The following is a 16,973-nucleotide window of genomic DNA, read 5'->3' as shown; positions in this document are numbered from 1 at the left end:
GCAATAGGTATCCATTGATTTAATAATAGAGAAAATTAATGACAATTAAAAATTAACAGTTTTAGGTTCTTTGATTTGGCATGGTAGTTCCCAAAATTCCACGTGTCAACATTCTGCCCCCAGAGTGATTGTGGAGGTTTAAATGAAATGATGCTCAGGAATTTGAGTACTTTGTTCCCAGTTGTTGGCACAGTTTTGATAGATTTTGAGATGCAGCCTTTCTAAAAGACATACGTCACTTAGATTGGGCTTTAAGAACTAATAATGACTCATGCCATTTCAACTTTACTGTCTGCTTCATGCTTGTTGTATAACATGAGTCCTTGCTTCTTATTTTTCCTGTCATACCTTTGTTCTGCTCTCATGGACTCCAAGTCTCTGGGACTGTAAGTCCAACCACTCTTCTCTAAGATGTCTTGCCCATTGCATTTCATTAAAGCATAGGAAAGTAACTCATTTGGCACCACTATAGACAAGCAGTATAACATTTGTAAGAAGATCATAGTGATTGTGATGCTAAATCCCTAAGCTCACCATCACCTGCATTTTTTTTTCTGAAGAAAAGAGTGTTTGTCTACATCATTTGAATGTTCAATGCATCACACACTACAGCCTTGAAAGGCAAGCCCAAATTCATTGACAAATCATCTTCTCTAAACTGCAAAATGCTGAATGAAAATAACCTTCCATCTGTGTAAGCTGGTTATTCAGTGCACTATTGTAGTGACACAAATCTACTATAGTTATTTAAGGCTCTTCTATCATAGGAAGAATTACAGTCATGGAGAGCTTTCGTAAGTATGGTGGAGGGTGTAATTTGACATTTTATATAACGTCATAATCTAGAACTTTTGTTTGAACAATAAAATTTTATGTTCTTTGCAATTTTCAAAAGCAGCTGTTATAGCAGTTCACTTCAAACACTGTTCTCATGAGTATCAATCAACATGCCTTTGAGAATTCAATAAAAAAAATGAATATTATAGTTCTTTGGATATAATGATATCTTAACATTTTGTAAGTTATACATAATTCATTGATTGATTGTATCAATAGCTAATTTTATATTATACAAATTTTCTTATTGTTCCCTATTTCTTATACAAATTTGTTCAATTCTATAAAATTTGATTAACAATCCCCATCACTAATATTCATATACAGATGTGTACAAATTTCATGTGAGGCTTTACTGATGCTCCTTATCATACAGACTGTTTAGAAAAAGGAAGTGAATACCAGAACTGTATGTTTTCCTACTTTATTTATATAAATAAGAATTATTAACTTTTATATTGATTTATAAAGCAGAAATGTAAGTTCTTTGTTATTGGAATAGTATAGATTAAATTCTGTGCAAAGATAAATCAATTTATGTAAAACTGTTTCAGTTTTAAAAAGTGTGATGAAGTAAGTTTATGCAGCTTGTGGGTGTTAGTCAGATAACATCCAATGACTTCCCTTTCCTAAAATGGATCAAAATCCAAAATAAAATTTTCTTAGTTAATTTTACCTCAAGTTACTAGTGTCCTTTAAGTCTCTTATCATTTGTAATCATGCGAGAACTGAAATTCAATTATAAATGAACAGAAAGCAGACCCTCCATTTTGTTAGGATGGCTTATGGGAGATGTGGCATGATTAATCTCTTTAGCAGAAATCAACTCTAGAGAACAAAAATAACACTGTATATGGCTGTGGCACAAAGACTGCTTCCTGACTAAAAGTAATACTGTTCAGGAACTTGAAGAAGTTAAGGGTGTGTGTAGCTCAGAACTGAGAAACATGTAACATTTACACCTTTAATAACAGATATCTCTTGATTCTAGTACTTCATCTTAACATGTCAGGCAAATCAAATCGTTTTCTAACCAGTTTTCCAAATATATCTATATATTTGGATATATATATATGTGAACAAATTCTGAAAAATTTTTTTTGACATTTTCTGTAGCACTATAGCAATTCTATATGCCATTTGATATGTTCTAACAAATCGGTTTCAAATAAAATTGTTTGGAATATAATATATTTTCTGACTCAGAGAATTAATCAATACAAGACTCAGAAGAAAATATATGAAATATAAAATCTATGTTTTTAAGAGCCATTTTGTACTAAACAAGTTGTTTTATTGTTAACCAATCTTTATAATGCCCAATGATGTATATTTTGTTCCTTGTTTCTTTTTTACTCCTCCTCTGATGTGTTGACATCTATATGACAAGTAAGATCAAACGGTTTAATTAACTATGACAACTATGGAGAAATGTTATCATATCTGCCAAGTAGAATAAGGAGAAAATATTTATTTTATGAATTTTCTAAGGAAATTAAGTAAATACAGAGATTATTTCTATGGCATATATAAAGAGTGATGTATATGAAAGGATAATTGTGCTGATGCTTCTTATCAGGGAGTATTTTATTTTAAGAGGCATGACTCAAAGGGATAGATACATAGGTAAATCTCAGCAATAATCTACATAGGTAGTTAAATATGCTTTTACAACATGAGAAATTCGATTCATACTTCATTATTTATTTCTTTGTATTTCTCAGTGGTATTCCATAGAATGAGAGTGTTTACTTTCGTAATTTTCTTTATATGAACAAGAAAATTACAACTCAGGAAGATGAGCCAATTATTGAAAAGAATACCAAAAAAACTGAAACATAAAAATAACTTTAATTTATACATTCATTTAGTGAAACACACAATGATGTTATTTCTCTTAAATTTTCAATTTTTAATCAAACTTTTAGTTGAAAATAAATTAAGGGTATGTTATACAAAATATAGTAAGACATATTATGCCAGACAGGACAGGGAAATTAAACATTAACATAAAAAACATCTTATGAGCAAGACCTCAGGTATAGAAAATACCAATTTATTATTGAAAGATAGAACTATGTTAAATCTCTTTTCTTTGAAAATATATTTTGGTAAGTTTCATAAATCAACATAAGGAAAAAAATAATAAAAATAGATCTCACTTTTAATGTAGTCACCAAATTAGTATAAAATAGGCATGTTTGAGCTGCAGGAGGAAGTTTGACATATGGACTTGAAAATAGGGAAATAGAAAAGACATAAATCTAAAAGTTAAAACAGTATCTATAAAGATGTTCTAAAGTAAAGATAGTATGGTACCATAACTGGCCCAAATACATCCACTAAAGGAATATAAACTTTTGGAAAACTTTATGTACAATGGTAGACTGGAAGCTCTGTCTTGTGATGGAAGGAATGAGAATTGTCAGGACCCCAGAAGAAAGACAGTTCTAACAAAGAAAAGAAGCACATCAGAAATACCAAAGGGAAATAGGAGACAACAGTAAAATTTCTAAGGGACAGAAGGACAAATGCACATAATGATGTAAGCAGCACAGATGTCCTTAGTGAGGAGACACCTGGTGGCTTACTAAAAAAAATAAACACTCATGTACCACAAGCCTCAAATACTGTTGGAAATTTTGGGATACAATGATCTTGACGATGAAAATGTAAAGCATAGACTCTGTATGTCTCAACCAATATCCCAGAAAGTTGTGGCAAGATGACATTTTGAACAGGAACATACTGTTTAAAACTGAGTTAAACAGAGGAATTAAAAGCCAAGGAAATTGACATGTCAGAGATTCTAGTATAGACATGTCTCCAGAGATCAAGGGCCTCCCCTCCCATTGATGCCAGATAAGGCAATCCTCTGCTACTTATGCAGCTGGAGCCATGGGTACCTCCATGTGTCTTCTTTAGTTAGTGGTCTAGTCCTTGAGAGATCTGGAGAGTATGACTTGTAGATATTGTTATTGTTCCTATAGGGTTGCAAAACTCTTTCTGGTCCATCAGTCCCTTCCCATACTCCTCCACTGTGGTCCCCATGCTCAGTCTAATGGTTGGCTACAAGCTTCTGCATCTGTACTGATCAGCCTCTGGCAGAGCCTCTAAGGGAACAGCTGTACCAGACTCCTTTCAGCAAGCACTTTTGGCATCAGCAATAGTATCTGGGTTTGGTGTCTACAGATGGGACAGAATCCTAAGTGGGTATTCTTAAAGCTCAGATTAAATAAAAACATTACTATAGCCTAAGAATAGCAGGAGAACGAGTATCTGAGATGAAGTGCAAATTTAAGGAAATGGTATGTTGAAAACTCACGAAAACCCAATAGTATCCAAAGCATCTAAGAATTCTAGGGTAGGTTCAAGAATCTAAAACAGGGATAGAAGAAAGAACTGAGATGAAAACTAAATACATAAAATATATCAATAAAATTATTGCAAGAAATCTCTCAAATAAAGAGAAATAAATGAACATCTAGGCACAGAGGCATGGGAATCCTTAATAGGAGTGGTCAAAAAAGAAACTCTGCACATGTTACAGTTAAGGTATCCAAGGTACAGATAAATAAACTATATTAAAAGGCATAACATAAAACACCTACTGTTTTTAAAAAGGCTAAAGTAAATAACTGTGAACTAAGATTGCTAAATCCAGAAATCTTAAAATAAGAGAGACGGGCATTTCATAGCAGGTACACAGTGAAGAGATTCATCACAACCCCCTCATATCCCAGCAGCGCATAATGATACTTGTAGAAACCTTAAGCAAGAAGAATTAGGAAAACGATAACCAAAATGTGCAAGGAAGAATATATTCTTCAGGTGAATGGATTCCTACAAGAAAGATATGAAAATATCCAACATGTCCAAAACAGTAAATGATTGAAATCGTGACAATAACAGGGAAGTAGGGTAATCTATCAAACCAGAAATATGAAGAATAACACAATAGGAGTTTACAAACTTCCCTCAGTGTTAATCCTTAGTGAACATGCTGTGAATTCTTTTGTTATAAAGGACACCAATTAATCAACTAAGTTGAAAGAAAACAAGTAAATGTTCTATAGTCTGTAAAATCAAGCAAAAAACATGTCCTTAGCAAAAACTTATACAGACTCCAAGTGAAAGGATGAATACATATCTATGAAGTAAATGAAAGGCAAAAAATGAAGTAACTAAGATTATATATTTACCTCTAATTAATCAAGATTTCTTTTTAAATTCAACAGAAGTAAAAAAGAGTACTATGTACTGATAAAAGAAAAAAATCAATCAAAATAAAATCACAATTTAAAAAATATATGTGCCAAACATCAAGATTTTATATTTCATTACAAGTAGTTAAAAAGGGATATCTGCTCCTCCCAGTTCCAGAGACCATTGAATCTTCTCATCCAGTGACAGATTCGTCCATCTCCTACACATGGTTGTGAAGGTTGAAGTGAACGGTTTGGCTGTATTGGGAGACTGGCTACCAGGGCTGCCTTCTCATCTACATTTTGGCAAAGCAGAGACTGCTGGCATCAATGTTCCCTTCATTGACCTCAACTACATTGTCTACATGCTCCAATATAACTCTACCTATTGCAAGTTTAACAGTAGAGTCAAGACTGAGAATGGGAAACTTGTCATCAACATGAATTCCATCACTATCTTACAGGAGTCAGATTCTGCTAACATCAAATGGGATGATGCTGGTCCTGAGTATATCATGGAATCTACTGGCATCTTCACCACCATAGAGAATGCTGGGGCCCAATTGAAGAGTGGAGCCAAAATGATTATCAACTGCTTCCCTTCTGCTGATGGCCCCATGTTTGTAATGGGTGTGAATGGGGAGAAGTATAAGATTGTCAGAAATTCATCTTGCACTAACTGATTAGCTTCCCTGGCCAAGGTCATCCATGAAAACATTGGCATCATGGAAGGACACATGACCAAAGTCCATGCTATCTCTGCCACTTAGAAGAGTGTGGATGGCACTTCTGGAGAACTATGCTATGATGGCCATGGGGATGCCCAGAACAACATCTTTGCATTCACTGGTACTGCCAAGGTTGAGGGCAAAGTCATCCCAGAACTGAATGGGAAGCTCAATGGCTTGGCCTTCCATATTCTTACCCTCAGTGTATATATCATATATCTGACATGCTGCCTGGAGAAACCTGCCAAGAATGAGACCATCAGTAAGGTGGTGATGTAAGCATCTGAGAACTCACCAAAGGGGATCATGGACTACAGTGAAGGCCAGGTTGTCTCCTGAGACTTCAACAGCATTTCCTACTCCTCCACCTTTTATTGCTCTCAATGAGAACTTTGTATATCTCATCTCCTGATATGACAATGAATATGGCTATAGCAACACGGTGGTGGACCTTATGGCCTACATATCCTCCAACGATTAAGAATCCTTGGACCACCCACCTCAGCAAACACATGAGAGCAAGAGACAGGCCCTTGTCTATTGAGGAGTCCCTGTCCTGACTTGGCCCCCAACATTGAGCATCTCCCTCACAGATTCTATCTCAGAACCCAAAATAACCAGAGGGGCTTACAGAGCCCTATTCTCTTGAATATGATGAATAATATTTGCTATACACACAAAAATTGATAAATAATTTACTAATTAATTAATAAAAATAAATAAACCTATTAAACATCTAAAAATATATAGCTCCTAATGCAGGTATGAGCACCTCCCATAGAGAGCATCTAGACTAAAATGCAGTACACTAACTTTAAAAAGAAGAAGCACTATATATTTAATAGAATTAACAGAAATGTAAATATATTCTATCTAATACCTACCAAAAATACATTATTCTCAGTAATCTATGAAACATTTTAGAGTATATAATATTTAATGCCACCAAACAACTGTTTCTACACTCAAAAGAATCAAAACATTTCCTTTGAAGTTTTATTAGATTATAACTGCATAAAACTGGAAATCAAGAGAAGATAAAACACAAAATTTATCCAAATTTGTGGTGACTAGTATAGTATGAAGTACTAGTTAATTCTTGAAGAAGACTTGGGAGAAACATGAATGTTTTCTTGAATTAAGCATTACTCTTTACAATCTTTGGGATATGATAAAAAAAACCAATTTAAAAAGTGTATAACATTTACAGCTAAGATGAAAAAATCTGAGAAATATCAAACAAGTAACTTAGCAATGCATTTCTAGTTGCCAGCAAATGAGGTGAACTTTGAAAAATGCCCAGCCAAAATAACCAAAAGTAAAAGAAAGCATAAATTAATAAAATTGGATATATAAAATCTATAATTAAACCAGATAGCAAGGAAAATCAGAGAATCAGTAGAGATAATATCAAAAGCTTATACTTCCAAACATAGAAAAATCTAGAAAACATGGTTGAACAGGCAGACATATAACAAAACTACAATTAATCAATTTGTATAAAAATATAAAGAGATATATAACAAAAAATGAAACTGAAGAATAATGAATATTCTTCCAATAACCAAATTACTAAGACAAGAGATACTCCAGATCTTTAAGAAAGTAATGAAACTAAGATTAATCAAATTGTTGCATAAAATAGAAAGAATATAAACATTAGCAGAGTAACCTTTATGATGTTAATATTACCTTGATATAAAAACCATATAAGAACACAACAAAAAATAAAGAAAACTATAGAATTATTTCCTGATTAAAATAGGCATAAAAATTGTAAGTAACATACTTACAATCCTAACTAAAGAACACATTAAAAATATCATACACTATGACCTGATTGATTTCATTCTAGTAATCCAAAGTTACCTCAACATAGACATATCAATTAATGAAACACAGAATATAAGCAGTTTTAAAGTTAAACAGAGTAAGTCATTTAAGCAGACACTGAAATGTATTCTGACAAGCTTTCCTTTCCTGAGAGAGGTCCCCATGAAAGTAGGAATAGAAAGAACATACTTTAAGATAGTAAAGTCTACATGGGATAAACCTATAGACAGTATCACACTAAAGGGTAAAAATAATGAAAACATTCCTTCTAAAGCTGAGTAAGTCAATGTATCTATTTTTTTTTAATTTTTATGAATCATATTGCTCGAATTCTTAAAGTGAAAAAGAAGTACAAATAAGAAGAACAAAGAAAAAATTACTTCTACTTGCTATCTGCCTCATACAATACTTAAAAATTAAGTCAAGAAAGTTTGAAATCTAAAAATATCTTACAGAAAATTGGAAGGGTACAATTTAAAAGTTTTAAAACCTTTTAGATTTTCTATGTAGCTACAAAATGTCAAGAAAAATTCCACTTATAATCCCATCACAAAACAATAAGTGATAGGACTATTAGTAAAACTAACCAAAGCTCAAAGACCTCTGCACTGAAAGCTTTAAAACACTGAAGAAAGTAATTACATAAGATTTCAGAAGAAATAAAGACTTTCTATGATCATAAAATGTCAAAATAAAGACTTTTGAAGTGCCTATATTTCTGAAAATGATGTACCCATTGAATGGGATTATTACCAAATTCTAATTAGATTTTTTACAGAACTAGACAAAAAAAGAATTCCAAGATTAATATAAAAGGAAAGAAAAAAGAAAAGAATGTCCCAAAATAACCACAACAATGCCTGTCAGTCAGGTGAATGTTATGTTCAGAAGCTGACAAAAATAGAGACACTGTATGGACTTACAACTCTTGAAGTAACCTTTTTGAAGAACAGAGAGCAGAAGAAGTGACAAGAGATCCTGGCCAAGCAAGATGTATATGTAGCTAAATGATGAATTAGTCATGGAAGTCTCATGCACATGCTATTCTTTACAGTTAACAGTGACATATAGTTGAAATGTAATATAGAAGTATATTTTAAGCATTCTTAACAAAAAAGACAAGCATACTAAATGGATGTTAAATGAAGCAATTCTAATATATATATATATATATGTGTGTGTGTATGTGTGTGTGTATAATATCAAAATATCTTTGAAATTCCAAAAAAGTATATCCTGTATGGATAAATGAACAAACATTTTCTTTACTTATGTAAGCTGTCAACTAACTGAACAGTTATATAATCCATAAAATTAAAATAAATATAAGATTCACTGAAGCTAATATGTCACCTACTACATGAAAAAATAATAATTCTTCTCTTAGGTCATATAAGTCATTCTTTTCACTAGAGACAAATGATGGCAAATTAGCAAAAGTATTTTGAAAAACAAGAAATAAACTGCAATGCCACCATGAATTCTTATATTTATATGAAAAATAATGCATTGAACTCAAAGTAATATTGGAATGACTGACAAGTACTGTATTTACTAACTATAAACAAGTGTGTTCCTGTGTTCGCAATGGTTAATGGCTGCACAGCAGAATCAGGCTAGCAGGATATATACATGTTTATCACTCCCTTACTGGCTCCAAAGAAAGGCAAGCTGCCATGGGGAAGAACATGTAGCTCCAACATCAACTTGAGAAGTAAGGGGTGTGGCTTTTTACATTAGAAAGAGTTAGCTGCTGGAGTCAAATGCCAGGGCTGGGGGAGAAAGGAATGGAGCATGGAGATTGTGTAGAGAAAGCCTCATGGAGAGCCACAATGGCAAAGATCTAGGGCTGAGAAGTCAAGTTAAGTTTGAGGCTCTTTCAGAGACTGCCTGAACAAAAAGTCCAAAAGTCTTATACTAAACAGATGTCTCAAAATCTTTGTTGTTGTTGTTATTTATTTATTTATTTATTTATTTATTTATTTACTTATTTATAATTCAACCATTACTCCCTCCTGGTCCACTCTCCCACAGTTCCTCATATCATTTCTACTCACTCCTGTCTCTTAGAGGATGTTCCTCCACCCCACCCACCCCAAGGCTCCTTCCCTGGGGCCTCAAATCTCTTGAGTATTTGGTGTATCTTCTTCCACTGAGGCCTACCAGGTAATCCTCTAATATGCATATATACATATGTGTGCGTGTGTGTGTGTGTGTGTGTATGTTGTGAACCTAGAACCAGTTCTGCCTGGCTGGTGGCTCACTGTCTGGGTTCTTCCAGGGGTCTTGGTTAGTTGACTCTGCTGGTCTTCCTATGGGGCATCGCCCTCCTGATTTTTCTATCCTTCCCCTAATTCAACCATTGGGGTCCCTGACTTCAGAGGAATCGTTGGGTATCTATCTGCACCTGTCTCAGCTGCTTGTTGGGCCTCTCAGAGGACAGCTAGGCTAGGCTCCTGTTTGTAAGCACATCATAGAATCAGTGATAGCGTCAGGCCTTGATGTCTCCCCCATGAGATGGAACCACAGTTGGACTGGTCACTGGATCACCTTTCCTCAGTCTCTTCACCATTTTTGTCCCTGTAGTTCTTTTAGACAGGTAAACTTCTGAGACAGAAATTTTGTCTGTGGGTTGCTAACTGCATTCCTACTCTTAACTGACAGTCTGTATATACAAAAATGAAAATAGATCCATATTTGTCACCTCACACAAAACTAAAGTCCAGGTGGTTCAATTACTTCAACATAAAACAGGATATACTCAATTAAATACAAGAGAAAGTGGGAAAGAGCCTGAAACTCATTGCAAAAGGGGAAATTTCCAAACAGAACTCCAATGGCTCAGGCTTAAACATCAATAAGTAGGACCTCAGAAAACAGAAAAGCTTCTGCAAGGCAAAAGACACAGTCAATAGGACAAATCAGCATTCCATCTTACACCAATCAAAGTAGCTAAGATTAAAAACAGGTGACATCAAATGGTGGTGAGAATGTAGAGAAACAGGAACATTCCTCCATTGTTGTTGGGATTAGAAACTGGTACAATCACTCTGGAAATCAACCTGGCGATTCCTCAGAAAATCAAAAATAGTACTATCTGAAGACCCAGCGATACCACTTTGGGACAAATATCAAAAAGACACCCTACCATACAAAAGGAACACATGTTCCACAATGTTCATAGTACCCTTATTTGTAATAGCCAGAAGTTAGATACAACCCAGATGTCCCTCAGATGAAGAACGAATATAGAAAATGTGGTTCATTTACACAATGGAATACTGTTCAGCTAATAATAACAAGGATATCATGATTTTTGCAGGCAAATATCATTGAAAATATCATTCAACACAGAAAATATCATTCAACACAGACCCAAAAAGACACACATAATATGTACTCAATAATATGTAGATATTAGCCAAATGTGCTAATACCTAGTATACAACCCATAGTATTTAAGAAGTTTATCAAGCAGAAATGCCAAGTAAGGATGCTTCAATCGCACTTAGAAGGAGGGGGAGAAAATAATCATGGGAGGCAGAGGAACAGAGTGACTTAGGTAGAAGGAAGGAGCAAGTGGGAAAACAAGGAATAGGATCAGGTATGTTGGGAAGTGGGGGATAGGAGAGAAGCCCAGAAGACCAGCAGAATGAATGGAAGTATGCAGCCGCTGAAGGTAGGAGGTGGGGAGACTCTGTAGAAATTACCAGACACAGGGAAGGTGAGAGACTTCAGGACTCAATTGAAGTGACCTTAAATGAAATGTCCAACAGTGAAGAGAGGGAACTCAAAGAGTCCCTCTCCAGTAGATAGAAGGGGTCTCAAGAAGAGGAATGGTGTTACCAACCCAGTCTCCACATAGTTATTACTAAACCACAAGGAGGTCGCAGAAAACCCCACAATAAGGCCATTTCCCCAAATAGTTATGCGTAGAGGAAAAATTACCTACTCTCCAGAGAGAGAAAGAAAGATTGAGAGAGAGAGAGAGAGAGAGAGAGAGAGAGAGAGAGAGAGAGAGAGAGATTAGAATTTATTGCTTTTATCCCAGGCCATGCAAATGGATCCCTGACCAGAGGAATATATCAAGTGACATAGGCACATTTAACCTTAAGTGTCTGCCCATGCTTAATCTTGGCATCCAAGAATCACATGGGTGACAAAATACAAGAGTTTACTATCTAAGAGATGAGGACAGAAAGAAAGGTTTTGTACCTGGACAGTCCTCTCTGGACACCCAACAAGGTCAAAGACTTCTGAAGAAATGGTCTCTATGAAAGGAGGTTGAGGGAACCAACCTTCACATACAACACAGAGAGTGAAATTTATCAACAGAGATATCTGAATGAAAATTATTTTTCAAAAAGCATTTGTAAACACAGGCCTGTGACCATAGTGGCATGGGCCTTGAGACTATTTTCTGCTGAATTCCATGAAAATGCAAACAGGAACATTAATTTTAAATAGTTCTAGTGGGAGCTATTTGGGCCTCAAACAGAGGAAAAACCCAATATCCATGAAATGAAAACCCCTCAATCCTGTCTCACGGGAACCACCAACTCAGTGGATCATCAATGCATAAGGAACTGCAAAAACTCAGAAAATGAGCAAAGTGGGAGACAGAAACAACAGAGGACTCAGAAACAAATTTCACTATGACCTTAGAAGCAGAAAGTGCTGGATAAATGTAAACTAAAGTGCCCATTGTGTTGAAGATGAAAGAATTAAAAACTAACTCAAAAAAGAAAGAAATTCTTGATCATTTTCTTTCTTACTCATATAATGTCTCTTTCTGAGCCTTAATTACTGCAGGGTAGTTACCAACTGGGAAGTGTTTTCTCAGGGTCAGCACAAAGAAACTCTGTACCAGAAATAACCAAGGTTGTACCTCATGCTACCTGCCAAATATGGCAGTGTAAGAATCACCTAAGTTGTATTGATTTGGAGATATGAAGGGGTCCTAGAGAACAGCTGATGTTTGGCACCGTGTGACAGGCCTGGGGTCCCAGAAAAGGCCCTTGGAAAGGCTATTGGTGGAATTGAAACCCAGGTGAAACAAAAGTCTCCTGAAGTTTTTGGAGATGCCATTACCCTGGGATGGCCACCAAGAATAGCAGCAGTGGAGCCAATCATAGCCTAGCAAACAAGCTGTGTGTGTGTGTGTGTGTGTGTGTGTGTGTGTGTGTGTGTTGCAAAGGGCAGTGTCAGAGGAGAGAGACCCAAGTCCTTGAAGCAGCTCAGAAGACTGGGTTTAACAGTTCAGATTGTGACAGGGCCCTGGTTCTTTTCCCCTTAAGAAAGAATTTTACTTTATTTTTGACTGTATAAAAGACCACAGTTTAGAGACTGGGGAGTTTTTTTATTTTGTTTTGTTTTGTTTGTTTACTTGTTTGTAAATCATTTTCTTTATTTTTTATTTTTTTTAAATTTTTAATTGGATATTTTATTTACATTTCAGATGTAATGCACTTTCCCCATTTCTCCCCAACCCAGAAACCCCCTATCCCATCCCCCCTCCTCCTGCTTCTATGAGGATATGCCACCACCCACCATCCTACTCCCACCTCCCCATCCACAATTTCCCCCACACTGGAGCATCCAGCCTTCACTGGACCAAGGACTTTCTCACCCACCTATGCCTGACAATGTCATCCTCCCCTACCTATACAGCTGGGGCCATGGGTCCCTCTCTATGTGCTCCCAGGATGGTGGTTTAGACCCTGGGAGCTCTGGTTGGTTGGTATTGTTGCTCTCTCTATGGGGCAGCAAACCCCTTCAGCTCCTTCAGTATTCTCTCTCACTCCTCCATTGGGAACCCCAATCAGTTCAATGGTTAGCTGTGAGCATCTGCCTATGTATATTTCAGGCTCTGGCAGACCTCTAAAGAGACAGCTACATTAGGTTCCTGTCAGCATGTACTTCTTGGCATCCACATCAGTGTCTACCTTTGGTGACTGCACAAGGGATGGATACAACAGTGTCTACCTTTGGTGACTGCACAAGGGATGGATATCCAGGTGTAGCAGTTTCTGGATGACCCCTCCTTCAGTTTCTGTCCCACTCTTTGTCTCCATATTTGTTCCCGTGAGTATTTTGCTACTCCTTCTAAGAAGGACCAAAGCACCCACACTTTTGTCTTCCTCGTTCAAGAGCTTCATATGGTCTGTGAGTTGTATCTTGAGTCTTGCGAACTTTTGGGCTAATATCCAATTTTCAGTGAGTGCATACCATGTGTGTTCTTTTGTGATTGGATTACCTCACTCTGGATGATATTTTCTAGTTCCACCCATTTACCTAAGAATTTCTCAAATTCATTGATTTTAATAGCTGAGTGATACTCCATTGTGTAAATGTACCATATTTTCTATATCCATTCCTCTGTTGAAGAACTGTGACCCGCGTGTAATTGTCTCGCCAGCAAGAACACATGCGGACACCAGGATCCTTCTGCAGCAAACCTTTTATTGTTAATGAAAGGAGGAAGACCCCGGGCCGAAAAGGCACTGTTTATATACCCTTGGAGCGTCGTGTTCATTTCTGATTGGCTGCTTACTCGTTACCTGCCAAAACGCCCCGGGATGGGCTGTGACTTGGCGCACACTCACTTCCCGCACATGTGCAACAGCTTGTTTATTGGGATGGGCAGCAGATGTCAGTGACATCTTGTAATGGTGATTGGTCTCGCCGCAGGCACTATGGCGGTAGCGGCTTCCTAACAAAGGACATCTGGGTTCTTTCCAGCTTCTGGCTATTATAAATACGACTGCTATGAACATAGTGGGACATGTGTCCTTGTTATATGTTGGAGCATCTTCTGGGTATATGTCCAAGAGTGATATAGCTGGGTCCTCAGGTAATGCTACGTCCAATTTTCTGAGGAACCGCCAGAATGATTTCCAGTGTGGTTGAACCAGCTTTCAGCTCAAAGCACACATTGCATCTCACATGATAATATTGGGGGATTAAAAGTCTCCTCACCAAAAAAGCCCAGGACCAGATGGTTTTAGTGCAGAATTCTATCATATCTTCAAGGAAGACATAATACTAATTCTCTTCAAACTATTCCACAAAATAGAAACAGAAGGATTTTTTTATAAAGAGAATGACTTTTTAATGTGCTTGAATTGGTAAAGAATGGGACTTTTATAGTTACTTATGATTTATATCATAATATTAACATCAAAGTGCCATTTTGGGATTAAATGAGAAAGGTAAGGTTCTTCTACTTGGAAAGTATTGTGTGTCAAGTTGAGAATGGGTCAGTTGTTCTGGATAGTTTTACATCAACTTGAAACAGGCTAGAGTTACTAGGAACAGAGGGAGTTTCAGTTGAGAAAGTGACTGCATAAGATCTGGCTGTAGAGCATTTTCTTAATTAATGATGTTTGGAGAACGACTCAGTCCATCATGGATGGTTCCATCTGTGGGCTGAGAATCTTGAGTTCTATAACAAAGCAGGCTGAACAAACTTTGATGAATAAGCTCCTAAGAAGCACTCCTCCATGATTTCTGCATCAGCTTCTGCCTTCAGGTTTCCGCACTGCTTGAATTTCTGTCCTTTATCCTTTTGATGATAAACAGTTATAAGGAACTGGGAATGAAATGAGATCTTTCTTTCCCAGATTGCTTGTTGTCATGACATTTCATCACACCAATAGCAACCCTAGCCAAGTAGTAAACATTCTTCTGAATATGAAAGAACAGTCAATGAGATAGGAATACCCTCATAAAAGCAATTTTGAAAATATTTTAAATGTTTATGAAATTCAAAAGTGAACAATTTTAACAGCAATAATTTATATTCCTATGAGAGACAATGTACATTTATATCATGAATTTAAATGTAAGATATGCATTCTAGCATTCCATGTGTCATATTCGAAGTATTATTTTAGGCTTGTTTAACTTGATTGATGTAGACAGGCTTCCTGTTGGTATTGCCAGCTGATCTGTTTCCCCAAGTGATCTCTTGTGTTACAGAACCATAAATAGTTAATATTTTATTTCCTAATTAATAAATCACTGCTGACTAAACTGTAATAGATTATTTAAATGTTGAATACCATATCAACTTTAATAACATTTATGTTAGAGGATATATTGAACTTAAAATATTTTAGGTACTATAAAACACAAAGCAAGCTGAATATTACCAATTCAATTTCAGCTCAGTATTGCATTTGATCTCTAACTATAATCATAGAGCACTCTGAGCATTTCTCATCATGGGTTTCCAAAGATATAAGCAAAGAGATATTGAGTGCAACAATTTCACTAAGCAAACTTGTACATTTTCTCAGCCTTACACTAACTGCTGTGTCTGGCACAGCTTTGGTTTTAGAGATAAGAATAGCACACTACAGTTATTATCTTTACCATGAAGTGACACCAGTTAGAGAGCTCTTCACCTTTAAAACCCTGAAAATGAAAGAACAAGTTATTTCTGATTTCCTATCTAATTTATTCTCAATCTTTAAAAACTTGTATTTGTTGTTCTGCCATTTAATTTTTAGCTTATTATAAAATAAAAGGTCATAGTTGATATTCTCATGGATAGTCTTATCCTCCTCCAGGTCCTCCTGTGTCACTACTCTATTCCCTCCTAAATTTATGGCTTTTTCTTTAATTATTATTTTTTAATTATTTTGTCATATCATACACACATTGACACATATAGATATAAGATAGATGATATGTAGAGAGATACATATATAGACTACAGATTATAGATAGATAGATAGATAGATAGATAGATGAATTTAAAAACCATTCTGAATATATTGTTTATACATATTGAAGACTAATATCACTTGTTATTAGAAAATCATATGAGAAACTCATCGAGGGCCTGATAAATTGTTCCTGTTTCAGCAGTCATTAAGCAAATAGTGGAGACTTGTGACCTCTGTTGTTATAAGAGGTATCTGGTGTATGTTGTCATGTTCATTAGGACTTTGAATCAATATTTAACAACTCTTACAGTGTGATTATAGAGTATTACTTTTTCTTCACATCATTATGGCTCTATAACATTCTGAATCATGTTAGTATTTGTCATCTGGGTATGCAAATTATTATTTCCATTTCGATTTAAATGAAATAAGATAGACGATCTCATTGTTGTACTTGGCTATCCAGCTACTGTTTGGTGAGGCTTCATCAGGTCTTCACGTGCAGTTCAGATCAGCAAACTATAGATCCTACATACAGTCATTTCACTTCAGTAAGTACAGACATTGCATGGACTACTCCTAGAAAATTCTACCTAAGTTTGAACACTACAGCTTTTGATACCTTTCCATTTCTTGTGTCCACATATACCTACATGTACAACTATTTATTGCCATCTCTGGCATTATTCATAGTTATC

The 16,973-nt window shown here is 35.7% G+C and overlaps 1 pseudogene; it reads left to right on the top strand.

Annotated features, from left to right (window-relative positions):
* Positions 1-264: 264 nt before the first annotated feature.
* LOC114610374 lies at positions 265-6,251 on the top strand (annotated as a pseudogene).
* The last annotated feature ends 10,722 nt before the right edge of the window (positions 6,252-16,973 follow it).

Source organism: Grammomys surdaster, unplaced genomic scaffold (genome assembly GCF_004785775.1).
Source record: "Grammomys surdaster isolate TR1022 unplaced genomic scaffold, NIH_TR_1.0 126039, whole genome shotgun sequence".
In the NCBI taxonomy this organism is placed as follows: Eukaryota; Metazoa; Chordata; class Mammalia; order Rodentia; family Muridae; genus Grammomys; species Grammomys surdaster.
This window is presented reverse-complemented; position numbering and strand designations above follow the sequence as displayed.